This window comes from Ambystoma mexicanum, chromosome 8 (genome assembly GCF_040938575.1).
Source record: "Ambystoma mexicanum isolate Mex_15411 chromosome 8, UKY_AmexF1_1, whole genome shotgun sequence".
Lineage (NCBI taxonomy): Eukaryota > Metazoa > Chordata > Amphibia > Caudata > Ambystomatidae > Ambystoma > Ambystoma mexicanum.
The window spans coordinates 1,510,707,565-1,510,725,801 of record NC_090929.1 but is presented as its reverse complement, the minus strand read 5'-3'; the positions used below and the strand labels follow the sequence as shown (position 1 = coordinate 1,510,725,801).

The window sequence follows — 18,237 nt, the reverse complement described above, 5'->3', positions numbered from 1 at the left end:
TTTCTGGCTTGATATTTCATATGTGAGATCCTTTCCGACTTGATGCAGGTAGTCGCTATGCGGAGGGCTTTGTCCTGCTCGGACATGGCGGTAAGGTCAGCCCAACCTACCGGGAGTTGTTTCCGCTGTTGCACGACGTAGTTGATGTATGCGTGGGCTATAGAAGGCCCCACACAGGCCGAGCCTGTCGGGTGCCATGATAGATAGTCCGCTGGGTTGTCCTCCTTGCCGGGGTGGTGTTTAATAACAAATTTGTAGTCCTGTAGGCGCAAACCCCATCTGCTATTTTGGGGGGCATTCTGGCCTTTGGGTCCCCATAGATTGTTAGGAGGGCCTGATGCACGTTATGACCGTGAGCGCCTTCCCGTACAGAAACAGGTGGAAGTATTTGCAGGCCCATACCACCGCCAGGATTTCCTTCTCCGCCTGAGAATACGCTTGTTCCGTGGCCGTCAGGCTTCTGCTGGCATAAGCAACTATGAATACGCCAGAGGAGTCGGTGGGGTCTCTGTGTGTCAGGATAGCTCCCAACCCCACAGAACTAGAGTCCACTATTTGACCATTCAAAAGGCTGGTCTTTGCAAGTGAGTAGCCAAAGGGGATTGCTTAATGTGGCGTAGTCTTTGAGGTAACGTGAGCAGTAACTTGCCAGACCTCAATTCGGACATGTTTTGGGGAGGTTGTGCCGTGTTGAGTGCAGCTACCTTGTCCCGATTCGGCTGCATGCCTCTTTTAGAAAAGATATGACCGAAGAATCGAAGTGACCCTTTACCAAACTCACATTTGGCTTTGTTGAGGGTTAGGACTGTCGCCTCGAACGTGGAGCAGACCCTGTGCAGGGCCATGTCATGTTCTTCTTTAGATTTTCCAAAAACAAAGACGTTATCTGTATAATTGAGGCAGTTGGGAATGTGTCGTATGACCTTGTGGATCTCCTCCTGACTCCCAATTAGCATACCATGCCCCCTTCCTACAACGGTTCACTAATTTCTTTGGGTACCCCCGAGCATGCAGTCTTTTTAATAACATTTCTGCATGCTGATGGAAATGGTTGGCATCTGTGCAGTTTCTCCTAAGTCAGAGAAATATACCATACAAAAGATTGTTAATTAAACTTGATGGATGATGACTGGAGAAACGAAGACTAGTATTACGTTCGGTTAGTTTCCGAAAAAGTTCTGTCTCCAGTCGTCCTACCTTAAGAAAAATCTGTAAATCAAGAAAATGGATGGATGTCGAATTGGACTTGTATGTGAATCTTAAATCTTGGTGCAAATTGTTAAGCCATACCATGAAATCAGAAAGAGCATTCTCTGAACCCTTCCAGAAAATAAAGATGTCTACAGAAGAGGCCAATCTGGGAGATAAAGGGATTCGCTTCACATAAGATCTTTTGTTCTTCTAATACTGCCATGTATCGAATGGCCAAGGTTGGGGCAAAAGAACAGCCCATCGACGTACACGTTTTTTGCAGGAAGCGTTCATTTTTTAACCTAAAAAACCTGTTTTGAAGGAGCAAAGCTGTAGATTCTAGTAAGAAGGTAGCCGGTACTTAATATGGCATAAGACATCTATTTAAGTCTGTTTCCAGACTTCTGAATGCTTTATCTTGGGGGATATTAGTGTAAAGAGCCTCAATGTCCATAGCAACCAATAGTTGTTGAGATGGATTGAACTCGAGGCCCTCAACCAAATTGATCACATCCCTCGTATCTTTCAGAAACGTGAGTGTATCCGCTGCTAATGGCTTGATGAAAAGATCCACTTATCTGGATATTGGCTCAAGGATAGAGCCACAAATAGATGCAATGGGTCTACCCTGTGGATATGACACAGTTTTGTATATTTTGTGTAGAATATAAAATATAGGTGTACGCTCTACAGATGAATTAAAAAATTCGGACTCCTTATCAGAAAGTATCCCCAGCTCATGCCCTTTAAAAACCAATTCTTAAATCATCAATTGTATCCCATCACTGGGATCAAAAGAACTTTTTTTATAATAATGTGAAACAGACAACAACCTATACACTTCCTGATCACATTTGTTCACGTATCAGACCGGAATTCTTCTGCCTTTGTCTGCGGCCTTAATCACAATATGTGGGTCTTTTCGCAAAGCTTCAATGGCTTTAAATTGAGCCAAAGTTAGATTAGGCGGTTGTGTATGATGATGATTTCGAGTGATCTGCTGTACATCCCATAGCACAAGTTTTTCAAAGGTTAATACCTCCACTGGGACCTCCCCATTACTTGGGATAAAAACAGATTTAGGTCCAAATCTGGTTAGATCAGGGTCTTGTGCATCATTTTTACCAGCAAAATAAGTATCAAGTCTTATCGTGCGGAAGAATGATCAGACCTCACCAGTTAATATCATGGTACTAGGATTTTGTGTAGGCACAAAACTAAGGCCATATTGAAGGACTGATATCTCATCCCTAGTTCATGGTTGCTGGGATAAATTAAAGATTGGTAATATTTCATTTACCATCGCTATGCTCATCCATCGGCGGGTGCGAAATTCACGCATTTCCTAGTCCTGTGATTTTAGGTTTTGTTGAAATCCTTTGCGGTTACGTCGGCCACCCCTCTCTAGAAAAGGTGACTGGCCATGAAAGTTGAGGCTACTGGGGCGGGGTTAATTCCCCAATTCGTTTTCGGATCCACTCGAGGATGTATCCAAAAATGTAACCCATTTATTTTTTCTTCCAGATGTATTAGTATCGCCCAAATTAGGCCTGAAGTTAGGTTGATCAGCAAAGTCCTCAGATAAATAAGGATAAACTGCCCCTTTATTGAATTTTTGCAACATCTTTTTTCAGCTTACTTGCCTTCCTGGTAACAGTGTCAGATTTGAATTCAGCTATGTTTATTGGTAGAATCAAGCTCATTCCTAGCATCCGAAATCACACTATTTGTCAAACAATTCTGTTCCTGATGAACCAAGTATTCTGTGATCTTTTAACTCACTCGCTGGGCATAGTAATAGTGAAGACCAACAGGTCTGTACTACACTTAGTTGCCACCTGGCTAAATTAAGTTTAATAATCTTGGTCATCAAGAAATAGGCTAGGGATATGTTTTACCTGTAACCTTAACGGAATTGTATTAGATTTAAAATACTCCTTTAGTACATGGCATGAGTCTTAGTAGTGTCTCACTATTGGTAACAGAATTGTCATTCAATGAAAGTCTTAAATCATCAAAAAATGACGAACAAGTTATAGAACAGCCCAAAGCTATTACTCAGTGGTAATGGTAATTACTGCCAAATACAGCTCTTAACACTCTGAAGCGAGATAGATGAGAAAGAAGGAGGCATGAGGCAAGAAGAAAGAGATTATGGGTGGACATTAGGGGTAAAAGCAGTAAGAAGGAGGAAAATGGGGGAAGAGTACTGCAGTTAGAAGCAAGTGGAGGTGCAGAGAAGAAGCGCAAACACAGAAAGAGGACAGAAAAGAGGGGGCAAATAGTGCTTCTGGAATCTCATAAAAATGTTGCCGATCCTTTTGCAGCACGTGAACCCCACCAAGAACGTGCATTGGGATTCACAAGACCTACCCCCTCTGCCTTCCCTCCTGACTGCACTTACCGCCCCTTCAGATGTGTTCAAACCTCTCGCCCAAACAGACCTCAGGAGAGCACTTCATTCTTCTGTCTTCTGCGATATTCTCTGGTTTCTGGTCGCCCAGCACCCATAATGATGGTGTCAGATGGCCTCACTATACCAATGGAAAGAAAATACTTTCTTTACTGCTAGAACAAGGTCCTTCTGTGCTAGATATATATTTGTGTACTTCTAGCATGGGCAGGCCTTGCACTATGAATAAAAACAAAATGGTGGCAGGGTGGGCTGTAAAACATACACAACAACCATGAGGGGTGCTTGTTTAGTCTCCCAGAGGGGAGTGGGGCATGTTGTAGTCCACCCTTTGGGTAGGGAGCTTGCTGGGCTCTGTTGCTAAACCTTTCAAGTCATATCACTGAATTGATTTGCTGAGCTGAGGAGCTTTGAACTGCCCAGAATTCTGGTACTTCGAGGTTTAGGCTTGTTTGAGCAGGACTAGTTGTAAAAAAAGGCATGGATAGCAAGACCACTATGCTTGGAGGTGTGATTTATTAGTAAATTCACTATCTCACAGTTACTCGCTGCCAATCCTCGAGGACCCTGGGGTGCATGCACTGAATATACTCGTGAGCCAAATCCAGATGGGCACCCCAGAACTGTCTTGGAAGTCCACTTGTGCTGCAGAGAGGGGGCTTTAATCTCTGCTTACGGCTGTGAATTTCTGGAGCAACTGGAAGCCCCCGTGCTAATCGCTCACAGAACATCAACGCCTGCCATGTCTCCCCAGATCTTGTCTGACCACACTTCCTGATTGACATTCACCATCACTCACTTACCCTGCCCAGTGAGTTTTTTTTAATTGGTGATTTATATCATACTTAATGCCGGACCCCCCACGTTGCAAGGCCAAGTCTTGTTCCCTATGTGAACGGGTTGCCCGTGAGCAATACTTTTGCCCACTTAGAAAAGTGACTGAAGGGATTTTTCTTCTGAGTTTCAACCTGATCAGTGGAACACGCAAACAGAGATCTGGCCTTGATCAAACTGCCACATATGTTGAGATTGTCTTTCCACCAATTCAGGTTCTGTTATTGATATGTGTGTTCCCCCAGAATATCTAGTGCTCTCATGTGACCGTAAAGTGATTTGGAAAGCCTGAAAGAATACCATGGAATCTTACCATCAATCCCCACAAGGCCCACGCTTCCGTTCAGTAACTGACCTCTTCCCCTGTCCCTTCCATCTCTTCCACACCCACTGTTGACGGTCACACTGTCAGGCTCATTTTAAAAAGTGTTCAGGGTATAAGGAACAGCACGTCTATGCTTGCTAAGAAGACTGGTGTTCCTTTGACCAGTCTACCATTTCCCGCAGCTCAAACCAACATGAGCTCTGACACAACCCTATCTCCGCCTCCCTGTTTTCATTTTTCCTCAGTCTAAGATGCTCTCCTTCCCTCAATGCTCATTTTATTTAAATCTACCAAACTTGCCATTGATTACATCCCTCCCTCGACATTGATAGCATCAATAATTCTTTTTCTGAAGGTTTTGTTCGGATTCCATTAAAGACCGAGCCAATTAAACTTTTGTCTTAAAAAAAGTAAATTGAGAACCCACTTAACCCCCAGGGGTGTCCCCCAGGCCTCTAACCTCTCTCCCTGGTTCTTTAATGTCTACTTGGCCCCTTTTTCCCATCTGATCTCTGCTTTCTCTTCTAACTTTCAGTGTTACGCGGATGACACCCAATACTCTTTCAGGCTCCCCTGAACCTCCTCTTCTCTCTCGCTCATTCCTGACTGTCTATCCGCGATTTAGGATTGGTGTGCCTCCAAAGATGTCTGCCTTAACGAAAGTAAGACAGAGTCCCTGCTCATTGGGACCCCCACTCCTGCTTTTCCCCCTCTCACTGTGCCCACCCTCCTTGGGCCCTCTTCCTTCACCTTCCTGTGAGGGAAAAAACCTTGGTATCATCTTCGACTCCACTCTCTCCTTCTCTCCTGACATCTCGAAACTCGCCAAGAAGTCCCACTACCAGGAAGAGGTATTCTTCCTTTTCTCACTTTCCCCCAGAAGCTCACTGTCTGCACAGCCCTGGTTCTCTCTAGGGTGGACTGCTGCAACAGCCTCTTTCTCAATTTGCCTTCCTCTACTCTTTGCCCTCTGCAGCTAATCCAGAACAGGACTGCAAGACTTATCCTTGGCCTCAAGCACAGGAACTGTATCTCTCCAGCACTGAAATCTCTCCACTGGCTCCCTGTGGCTGCAAGCATCAGGTTCAAGACCCTCTGCATTGTCCACAAGGCTTTCTGGGGCTGGGGCCCACACTACATCCAGCTCTCTCTTCCGAAATACCTTTCTTCTCAAGCCCTCCGCTCAACTACCACGAATTCTCTGAGGGTCAGACGTTAACTAGGCAGAGAGTGGTGGTAGATGTCTCTCTTCTGCAGGTGCCTCCCTCTGAAATGGCCTCCCTGCCCTGCTCAAACTTGAGCCGGACCACCTGAAGTTCCGGAAACAGCTCAAGACCTTCCTATTGTCCTCTGCTTTCTCTCTCTCCTGCTGACCTACCTGTCTGCCACACTGAGTGGTTGCATGGCTACCCTCTGAGCATAATGGGTACCAGGCTCCTCCATGGTCAGTCTGCCCTGCACTGCCTCTGGGCCTACAGTGCACTAGGGGGCTGTAACTGTAACCTTTACAGCCCCCTGCCTCCTTACACTTACCTAGAACTTGCTCTGCCATGTATGCACTTACTGAGAGCTTTGCTGCCCTGATTGCACTTCCCCCTCCCTCTCTGGCACTTCCCATTCTCCCTCGCGCCTGCACTTTGGCGCTGTTGCACTTGCATGATCTGAATGTCACAAGGCCTAGTAAGATCGTTTGTACTGTCCTGCCTCGGTCTTCCCTTGTCTTGTCGCGCTTAGACATGACTTATCATATCATATCATTTCATAACCGGCCAGTTACCATCATATTACCATCCTGCCAGCCATGGAAGTAAATATAGAGAGTGCTGTTGCCTCTCTGTCATGATCCCTGCTTCCAAAAGGTCAGGGTTTTCCCAACTCCCTTGGAAGCAGATCCATAACCCAGGTTCCGAGTGCCAACCAGTCCCAATTGGGACCTTTTGGACCCAGTCCTGGCGCCAGTGGCACCAGGCTCATAAATATGCCCAGTCCCAGCGCTGGAAGCGCCGGGCTCATAATGCTTGGGTGGACTTACCTGCAGCAGACCATGCTACTTACTTGCCTGCCAGTTGAGCCTCTGATCCTCTTCTGTTTGGAACTACTTTTCCTGTTGGGTGGGGCTGGAGCCACTCCCTAGATTTAGAACACTGGAACTCTTCTGGAAGGCAGGAACTCTTTTCTTACCAGGAACTCTTTTCTTACTTAGGCGTGGCTGTGGAAGGAGACACCTAAGCACTACAGGAGGCTATTTAAACCACACCCGGTGGATGAATCTTGCTTTGCGTTATTCTGCACCCTCTGCAGCAGGACGCTCATCGTGTCTTCTGCATCCAGTCCTGGGCCTAAGGAAAAAGGCTTACCATCCTGAATCCAGTCTTCAGCAACACCTATAAAGACAAGAAAGAACAGGTTAGCATTCCGGCATCTGAAAGGCAAGGGCTTACCTACTCTTCGTGCGCTCCGGAGGTCTTCACACTGCATTCCGGCATCTGAAAGGCAAAGGCTTACCTACTCTTCGTGCGCTCCGGAGGTCTTCATACTGCATTCCGGCATCTGAAAGACAAAAGCTTACCAACTCTTCGCACGCTCCGGAGGCCTTCGGCGCTGCATCCCGCATCGGAAAGACAAAACAAGGTGCGTTTAAAGACATTGGGGAACTTAAATACTCACGTGCCATTACTCCTTTCCGCATCTAATCCAGTGGGTATTCCGGCACCCTGCAGCCGCTCCGAACTCGTACCTGCAAAATAAAAAGACAGTTAGAGCGCATCGTGAAGCAGGCAACAAGCGCTTACTCACGTGCTTCCAGGCGCTTCTATTCATCACACGGGCTCCATCTTCAACTCACTTCAGCCCGTCATCCGCCATCGCCGGAACCCTGCAAAACAAGAGACATCATTACTAAAGACTTTAAAAAGACATTTGAATGACTCGAAACTTATCGTTCGTGCAGTAAACGACGGACAGCAGTCCTCTGAAGTCAAGAGGCCTGCGCTACCTATCCAGTGAAGAAACTGGCTACAGCACCCTGACCCGAGGCAGATGGAGAGCTCGGCATTCACTTACCTAAGGTGAGAGCGTTAACCTTTGGGGGTCTACCGGAGAGGAGAAGAGGAAAGAGATAGGGACACCCCAATAACCCCAGTTCATTAACCCCATATTTTCTATCTGCAGACATCTTACTCTACACGTCAGGCATACAGTGCACAGAGGTCCAGCCCAAAGAGCCAACCGGGTGCTACACATCACCTTTGAAGATACGGTAGTCGCCCAGTCAAGACCGGCGCCTCTGCGAGAATCAGGTGAGCGTTACAGAACGCAAAGCCTACCGCAAAACTCTCGCCCAGGCGCTATGGAAACCTCGGATACTGACCCCCTAGCCCGGTTACTTGGGGAACTAAGGGCAGAAGTGCATGCAACTCGTCAGGAAACGAATGCTCTAAGAAGGGAACTAATTATTTCCAAGGAGAGAACAGACAATCTTGCTAGACAAGTGCTACAGTCACAAGCCGGACAGACCCCGTTACCCGCATCAGGGGCAAATCTTCCTTCAACATCCTCTATGAATCCAGTGCAGATCAACCTACCTGGGAATGTACCTCTGGCTCCACCCGAGCGATTTTCTGGTGACCCAAAGAGGTTTGCAGTATTTATCAATCAGTGCCGGTTGCACTTCTTATGCCGGCCAGCAGCCTTTCCAACTGATCAAGCTAAAGTAGCTTTTGTACTTTCGTACCTTAGTGGCAATGCGGCAGACTGGTCGATCCCTCTAGTTCATCAAGATGATCCGGTTCTCCATGATTTTCAAGCCTTTCAGCTTAGTATGGAAAAACTGTTCACAAGACATTCACAGGGGCAGGCCTTGGACAATGAGCTTCTTTCGTTGCGACAGGGTAATCAAGACCTTTTGGCTTATATTGCATCTTTCAATAGACTAATAGTGGAAACTCAATGGCCTGAGGACAAAAGGATTACGCTGTTTTATAGAGGTCTACGTGGAGAGCTCAAAGACGTTTTAGCCCAAGTAGTGAATCCCCCACAGGACTGTTCGGATTACATAGACTTGGTCGTTCAAATAGATCACAGGCTGCAGAACAGGAAGGCCGATCGTTCCAAGTTTGATGCTCGAGTATTTTCCAAACCGCCAACTCCTTCCAAAGGACTAGACTCCGGGGAACCCCTGCAAATAGGGGGTCTGAAAGGTCCTCTAACACAACGGGAGCGGGAAAGGAGGAAACAGTTGCAATTATGCCTATATTGCGGAAACTCAGGGCACTTTCTTCGAGACTGTCCGGTGAAACCTGCCAAGAAGGCAGTAGGAGCTGCAGTTACCAAAGGTACAAACTCTGAGCAGGGAAACGACCTCGCCCGACAAGAATAGAGGTCCTCTTGCCGAGCGTAAAAACCAGTTCCGTGACCTCGCATTTCGTGATACCTATGGTCCTCATTAGCCCTGATAATCCGGATCGATTACATGCAATTGAAGCTTACGTCGACAGCGGTGCCATCGGCAATTATGTGGATCATGAAATGGTTTTGAGGATGAATCTAACTCTTTGTCCCAAGGCTGTAAAGGACGTCATTACTACGGTGGATGGTACGGAGATAGCCTCCAGGCCAGTAACGCATACCACTCAAGAAGTGACGCTAGTAAGTCAAGATGGACACCATGAGAAGATCGTGTTCGATGTGATCAAGGCCCCTCAGTTTCAGATTATTCTAGGAATACCTTGGTTAGAGAAACACAATCCTCTGATCGATTGGCGAGCAAGAACGGTCCAGTTTCCAGAATGTGTCTCTACTTGTCACCCTCCACCTGGTGTTGCACTGGCCGCAATTTCTTCAGAGACTCCCCAGTTACCTCCCGAATACCTAGAATACCAAGATGTTTTCCGGAAGGATCAGGCTAATTCTCTACCTCCTCATAGGTCTTATGACTGCCAGATAGACCTGATACCTGGATCTACTCCTCCTTGTAGTAGAATTTATGCCCTCACCGAGCCTGAGAACCTTCACCTTCGACAATACCTGGATCAATACCTGGCAAATGGGTTTATTCGTCCTTCCAAGTCCCCTGCTTCTTCAGCTTTGTTCTTCGTTCCAAAAAAGGAAGGAGACCTTAGAACTTGTATCGATTATCGCTCCCTGAACCAGATCACCGTTAAGAATAGATATCCGTTACCTTTCATCCCTGAACTCCTGGACCAAGTCAGAAAAGCATGCATATATACAAAGCTGGATCTTAGAGGAGCTTACCACTTGGTACGAGTAAAAGAGGGCGATGAATGGAAGACGGCCTTCCGCACCAAGTATGGGCTATTTGAATATCAGGTCATGCCCTTCGGACTTTGCAATGCCCCGGCCGCCTTTCAATATTTTATGAACGATGTCCTCAGAGAGCTCATAGATGTATGTGTTGTTGTTTACATTGACGACATCCTCGTTTATTCTTCATCGGAATCTGAACATCGGAAACACGTGAAAATGGTCCTCGAAAGATTGCGTCAACACAAACTTTTCGCTAAGTTGGAAAAATGTGTTTTCAACGTGACTGAAGTTGAATTCTTGGGATTCATATTATCACCTGGCGGAGTGCGTATGGATTCAAAGAAGGTCGATGCAGTTCTCAAATGGCCATCACCATCCTCCGTAAAAGGTGTGCAAAGCATGTTAGGCTTCGCTAACTTTTACCGCAGGTTTATCCCTGAGTTCTCTCGAATAGTCCAGCCCATCACTGCCTTGTTAAAGAAAAACAAACGTTTTGAATGGTCTACCGAGGCGGAACAAGCTTTCCAGGATTTGAAGACTAAATTTATCTCTGCACCAATCTTAAAACACCCTCGCCCCGAACTCCCCTACATCGTGGAAACTGATGCTTCAAGCCTTGCCATGGGGGCAATTCTATCACAAAAGGACCCGGTAACCAATCAGTTGCATCCCGTGGCATTTTGGTCCCGCAAATTCTCGCCTCCTGAAGTCAATTACACGATTACTGACAAGGAACTTCTGGCTATCAAGTCTGCCTTTAAGGCTTGGCGGCATTATCTGCTGGGGGCCCGACACACCGTTACTGTGATTACGGATCACCGAAACCTGCAATATTTGAAAACCGCAAAAGCCCAATCCTCTAGACAACTCCGTTGGGCATTATTCTTTGCCGAGTTTGACTTCATAATTACCTATCGACCTGGTACAAAGAACGGTAAAGCCGATGCCCTTTCTCGGATGGGAGTGGAAGAACACTTGATCAACCCTAAACCGGTACCAATCATTCCCGAACAAAGAATTCTGGGTGTAATCGCCACAGAATCCATAGAGGAAGTTAAGGATAAAGCCAGGCAACTTGTAACTCCAGCAGATATACAGAATTGGCATCTGCAGGGAAAGGACTTTGCAGTAAAAGACAACTTATTGTATTTCCAAGAACGATTATACCTACCCAGCACAGATTTACAGAAAAAAGTAATCTCTTGTTATCACGACTCTTTAATGGAAGGTCATCCCGGTATAGCCAAGACCTTAGAAAAGATCAAGCGCTACTTCTGGTGGCCGTCTTGGAAAAAAGATATCAGAGACTTTATAATGTCCTGCGGAGTATGCGCCCACAACAAGAGTCAAAAGGAAAGACCAGCAGGCCTCTTACGCCCTATTGACATCCCACCTCGCCCTTGGCATACGCTTTCTATGGACTTCATCACCGATCTACCTCCATGCTCCGGATACAATACGATTCTAGTAATCGTGGACTTATTCTCCAAGATGGCGCATTTCATTCCGCTCAAAGGCTTGCCAACAGCAGCAACTCTGGCCCGAGAATTTCTCGAAAACATCGTCCGACTGCACGGTTTTCCTTCGGTTCTAATTTCGGATCGAGGTAGTCAATTTATTTCTCATTTTTGGCGAAGTTGCTGTCGGTCAGCTCAAATTGATGTGAGACTATCGACCAGTCACCACCCTCAGACCGACGGACAAACCGAGAGGACCAATCAAACTCTGGAACAGTATTTACGCTGCATGCTGCAACAAACTGAAAAAACTTGGAAAGATATCCTTTGGATAGCCGAGTATGCCTACAATAACTCTGTCCATTCGGGAACTGGTAAAACCCCGTTTTTTCTTTTGTACGGCAGTCACCCTCGAACCTCGGAGTTGGATCCCCTCCAAGATCTTGAGACACCAGCAGTAGACTACCTGCATTCTACAATCACCCAAGCCTTTAAGGAAGCTGTTTCTCACCTTCAAAGGGCTAAAGAACAATACAAGAAAGGAGCAGATCAACATCGGAAGGAAGCCCCTCTCTATCAAGTAGGGGATCAAGTCTGGCTATCCACCAAATACCTATCTCTAAAAGGGCCACGCACATTCAACCCAAGATACCTTGGTCCCTATTCCATCACTACCATAGTAAACCCAGTAGCGGTCAAGTTGGACTTGCCCCCGCACATGAAGATACATCCGGTCTTCCACGTCTCTCTATTAAAACCCGTGCAACCTCAAACCCGACTAACCAAATCTCCAAAACCTATCCTAGTGGATGGAGAACTCGAGTTTGAAGTCAAAAGCATTCTGGACTCCAAGATCTCCAAATCTAAACTATTCTACCTAATTGACTGGAAAGGCTACGGCCCCCAAGAGAGATCCTGGGAACCTGCTGAATATGTCCACGCTCCTCGCCTAATCAAAAGATTTCACCGAACATTTCCTGACAAGCCAAAACCCCCGGAGAAGCCCGGTTTGGGAGGGGCCTTGAGGGGGGGTACTGTCATGATCCCTGCTTCCAAAAGGTCAGGGTTTTCCCAACTCCCTTGGAAGCAGATCCATAACCCAGGTTCCGAGTGCCAACCAGTCCCAATTGGGACCTTTTGGACCCAGTCCTGGCGCCAGTGGCACCAGGCTCATAAATATGCCCAGTCCCAGCGCTGGAAGCGCCGGGCTCATAATGCTTGGGTGGACTTACCTGCAGCAGACCATGCTGCTTACTTGCCTGCCAGTTGAGCCTCTGATCCTCTTCTGTTTGGAACTACTTTTCCTGTTGGGTGGGGCTGGAGCCACTCCCTAGATTTAGAACACTGGAACTCTTCTGGAAGGCAGGAACTCTTTTCTTACCAGGAACTCTTTTCTTACTTAGGCGTGGCTGTGGAAGGAGACACCTAAGCACTACAGGAGGCTATTTAAACCACACCCGGTGGATGAATCTTGCTTTGCGTTATTCTGCACCCTCTGCAGCAGGACGCTCATCGTGTCTTCTGCATCCAGTCCTGGGCCTAAGGAAAAAGGCTTACCATCCTGAATCCAGTCTTCAGCAACACCTATAAAGACAAGAAAGAACAGGTTAGCATTCCGGCATCTGAAAGGCAAAGGCTTACCTACTCTTCGTGCGCTCCGGAGGTCTTCACACTGCATTCCGGCATCTGAAAGGCAAAGGCTTACCTACTCTTCGTGCGCTCCGGAGGTCTTCATACTGCATTCCGGCATCTGAAAGACAAAAGCTTACCAACTCTTCGCACGCTCCGGAGGCCTTCGGCGCTGCATCCCGCATCGGAAAGACAAAACAAGGTGCGTTTAAAGACATTGGGGAACTTAAATACTCACGTGCCATTACTCCTTTCCGCATCTAATCCAGTGGGTATTCCGGCACCCTGCAGCCGCTCCGAACTCGTACCTGCAAAATAAAAAGACAGTTAGAGCGCATCGTGAAGCAGGCAACAAGCGCTTACTCACGTGCTTCCAGGCGCTTCTATTCATCACACAAGCTCCATCTTCAACTCACTTCAGCCCGTCATCCGCCATCGCCGGAACCCTGCAAAACAAGAGACATCATTACTAAAGACTTTAAAAAGACATTTGAATGACTCGAAACTTACCGTTCGTGCAGTAAACGACGGACAGCAGTCCTCTGAAGTCAAGAGGCCTGTGCTACCTATCCAGTGAAGAAACTGGCTACAGCACCCTGCCCCGAGGCAGATGGAGAGCTCGGCATTCACTTACCTAAGGTGAGAGCGTTAACCTTTGGGGGTCTACCGGAGAGGAGAAGAGGAAAGAGATAGGGACACCCCAATAACCCCAGTTCATTAACCCCATATTTTCTATCTGCAGACATCTTACTCTACACGTCAGGCATACAGTGCACAGAGATCCAGCCCAAAGAGCCAACCGGGTGCTACACATCACCTTTGAAGATACGGTAGTCGCCCAGTCAAGACCGGCGCCTCTGCGAGAATCAGGTGAGCGTTACACTCTCAACTGTATTGCTGCAATGACACTCATGTGCTGCTTCTCCCTGTTCAGTCAGGATTTAAACCTCACAATGGCACTGAACCTCTGCTCTCGGAGGAATGAGCGAACCTTCCGACTTCATCAAAGGAGGGAAAATCTGCCTCTTAGTGTTGCTGTACATCTTTGCGGACGTCAACACAATTGAGTTAACCATGCTCTCCAGTGGTTTAATTCATTTCTAAAAGATATATTGGATGCTATATGACCTATCCTAAGTCCTCAGGCTAAGGCCTGTTAGCAGTGACTGCTGTGCCGGTGCAGTGTCTTTGATAGACATACAAGAGGCGACGTAGGAGTATGGTATGTCAAGGGCAACAGAAAGCAATGCTTCTTTGTATGTATCGAGGTTCCCTTTGGCCATTTGGCAAAATACCGTAATTTTTGCCTACTCGTCGTGCCAGATGATGGCGTCACTCTTTTGTAGAGGCAGCGAGGAGGGAGGAGTTAAAAAATTATAGAGGATAGAACCTTTGATCTTAAACATCTAACCAGAGTGAGTCAAGGTTCTCCAGAGGTACCCCGTCTGCCAGAGATTCTGAATTAAGGAGTCCCCGTTGCTGCAGCAAAATACCGCCTTCCCGCAGAGCCTGGGACAAAATAAAAAAGACATGGAAGGTGTACACTATCCACATCAAAGTCACAGTGTTCATTTATTAGCACCCTGGTGGGGGGTGCCAGCCAATCAGGTGGCTAGGAATGCGTGTTTGAACCACTGATGAAAGCCTGCATTCCTTGCTGCCTGAGGGCCAGCTCCCCCTCCGCCATTTTCCCTCAACCCTCTGTGGGATGTCTCAACCCACTAGTCCAAGCCCTGCAACATTACTGTGCATTGCTTGCAGCAGAAACATCATAACGGCTGCCGGAAAGCATGCTGCTCGCTAAAAATCACCAGAAAGTGCGCATTAAAAATCTGAAAAATAGGCCGCCATCCACTTTTGCCTATGTCAGTGGTAACACAGGAGACCACTGCCAAAACCCATCACTTGGCTACCCACAGAGCTAAATCATTGCAAGAGAAACACAGAGCTGTTTTAAAAATCAGTTTTTATTGGTTGTCAAAATTGCAAAAATCATGGCTCACAAACCACCCAAAAAGATCCAACCTCCTTGTTGGGTGTTGAACATCATTATACTCCAAGAATCCACATGAATACGATGTCCACAGAAGTACACTTATCAGAGGAAAATCCACATTGAAGATTGCTTGCTGAAAGAAATATGTCAAAAATGGGTGTAGTACCGTTAGTCACCCCTGTCAGAAGCCAGCGGTTTAAAACCTATCATGTGTAAATTTGAACACTGAACTCAAACTATGCCAAATAAGAGATTTCCATCAAAATGCCATATAAGAGTGCCACACATTGATTTTCATGTTGAAAAAGGACTGGAAGTAAAGATGGGTTTGCTTATTTTATTCACAAGGAACTATGTTACAAATGACCAGAAGGTAACCTGATTCAGTTAAAACTTCCAAGAGGCCTTCTTCACCTGAGAAACTCACACCAGGTTCCTTCCCACCAAAAGGAGAGCATTTCGCATTGGCATGTTAATCAGAAGGGGAGGAGATTTCCTTTGCTGCCCTGACCAAGAAAGAATGGCTTCCTTGGACTGAATAGGAATGCTAATTCGGGTGTGAAGGACCACAACTGCTCTGGCAGGAAGGCAAGCCATGTGACCCTCTGACTCAGCCCAGCTCTGGAGGCGGGCCAGACTGAAAATGTGGATTGAAGTGGAAGTAAATGTATGTTTTATAAATATGCTTATAGCAAAGTGTACTGAACTGACAAAAATATGAAACTTAGAGATTGTTAAAATGGAAAATTCACTCACAGTTTAAGACTAAACTGTAATCTGTGTGATGTTCTGAGACTGAACCCCGGAAATTATTCATATTGTAGCCATGGTGTTTCTGTTAGGAACATGAAAAATTAGAGGAATGTGCCTGGATGGGACGTGCATGCATGTATAAAAATTGGTTCAGAACTAACATTGAGAAACCCACCAAAAGCGCAAAAAAGTTGTCATTTATGAACCATAGCTTGTAGGAAAATGAGAGTCGGACAGAAATGTACCGTAGGCAATCTGTCATGTAATTATGTATTATGAACAACTTGTGTATCTTGGAAATATGTTTTTTGGGAAAAATAGATTTCCTAAGTAAAAGCAAAGGGGGGGATTTCCTTTGGGCCATAAACACAGTGTCACTCTGACACATATGACACACTGCTCCTGTCTCAAATCAGGAGAGGGGAAATCCTCTGACCTATCAGATCCTTAGAGGGTTGCGCATAGATAATCAGCCTCCCCACCCACTTTGGAAATGGATAAATAGGGACTGTTGAGGACCCAGAGACACACATTTTCCACTCCTCAACTGATTTCTTAGTGAAGCACCCTGCAGGAAGATCCAGGCTCCAGACATAGATCCAGAGACCAGACTCTAGAACCAAACTCTAGAACTTTGAAGCAGAGAGGCCTAACCCAAGAAGCTGAACCCTTTTTCAGCAGGCCTCAGAATCTTTTGCAACCTAATTCTAACCCCTAAACTTCCACGGGGCCTAACTAAACCATTCAACAGCCTTGCTGAGCTGTTTTGCTTCTGGCCAAGAACCCCGTGCTAGAACCAAGATTCAGATCCGTTCAGTAGAGCTGTAATCCAGAAACCGTCAGATCCAGTCCAAGAGGCCGCGCAGACCAGAGTGCCTTGCTGAGAGCAGAGTCCAGGTGCCCTGAATCCTGTCCGGTGGCGAGTGATGTCCAAACCCTTGACCAGATCTTTGACGGGTCCATTCCATTCCAAAGCCATAGGAGTGAGTATTTACTCTAGAACTGTCTATAGTCATCTCTTGGTTTAAAGTAATCCCATTCAATCCATTTCAACCTATCCATTATAGAATCTTGTGTCTATCCTGAATTCTTCTCATTATATTGTGTGTGATAACTGTAGTGATTATCATCTATGCGCTGATATTTTGAAGAAAGTCAAGTGTCTTGGCGCACAACAACCAGAGTGGAAGGCGCCCTGTTCTGGTGGTTGTCCCGGTGTCCCATTGGGTATCTTGTACTTTCATAGCCCCTTAGTATAAGTCCATATTGGTTCCGAATCTTTAAATCGCAATCTGTCATTTTGAAATCTTGACTCTGTTTCAGAAAAATCGACCTTCACAAAAACCTCTGTAACTTTTGAACCATCCGTCCTAGAAACGCATTTTGAAGCCAAGATCCTCAGCTTTCAAACGAACACAAAACGACATTCCAATTCCTTATAGTTTTTCCACAATCGCATTTCCCGCACGTGGAAAAGTTGCCACGATTTGCAATTTGGCTAAATTTCACTCCATAGAAAAACAGCTATTTCTTGCTTTCGACTTCGGAATTTCATTTTCCATCTGCTGATCATTCTATAATCATTGCTAGTGTTGACCTGAACCTATCCAAAGTAACTCTCACTAGTTCTGAATCCCATTTAGCGAATTAAAATCAATTTTAGCATTTTCCCATTTATTGCAAATCACATTCAAAAGCATTTTAACCTGTTTTTAAAGCATTCCTGTTCTCTCTAAGCTTGCTGGGGGGAAGTGGGATTGAAACTGCAATTGTGGATTGTTATTCCTGATACCTGTGTGCCCTAATTCCATCTCTTCATATTGCATAGTGGGGGGGAGTGAGTAATAACGGGGGGAAAGAGTGATCTCATTGTCTTTGATTGAAGTCATATCAAGTTTTATTTCTGTGTTGCATTCCTTCCTATCATTGCAATTTCTTGAACCCATACAAAGTATTCTCTGCTAGATTATTCTTCCTATTCCTACTCCTAACTGATTGAAGAGATTGTTGATATTGTAATATTACCCACTGCTGATCACTGTTCATATTCATCAGTGTGATATTCAGATATTATTCATAATCATGAAAGTGTAATCTATATATTGTTCAATTCTCCAAATAAATCTTTTAATTTGCAAAACAAACCTATTTCTTGGTTCAGTGAGACCGGGGGAATTCAAAGAGAGGGGCGTTATATAAGGGTACATCATCCAGAATTAAACAAACTTTTGACATAAAAATATATAAATAAGGGTTTCCATTAGGCATCCCATACTAGGCATTGACTTAGTTGGAGTTCTGGATTGAAATCACTTACACCTCCGTCCCGTTTTCTTTGTTTATCCCCCCCCAACTTACCTTATTCCGGTTGGGC

General features: G+C 45.9%; 1 protein-coding gene across 1 annotated transcript in view; it reads left to right on the top strand.

Moving 5' to 3' along the window:
- The window catches only part of LOC138473168 (calcium homeostasis modulator protein 1-like), an 88,227-nt gene that overhangs the window by 38,219 nt on the left and 31,771 nt on the right, over nt 1-18,237 (top strand). The gene's annotated exons all lie outside the window — the stretch shown is intronic.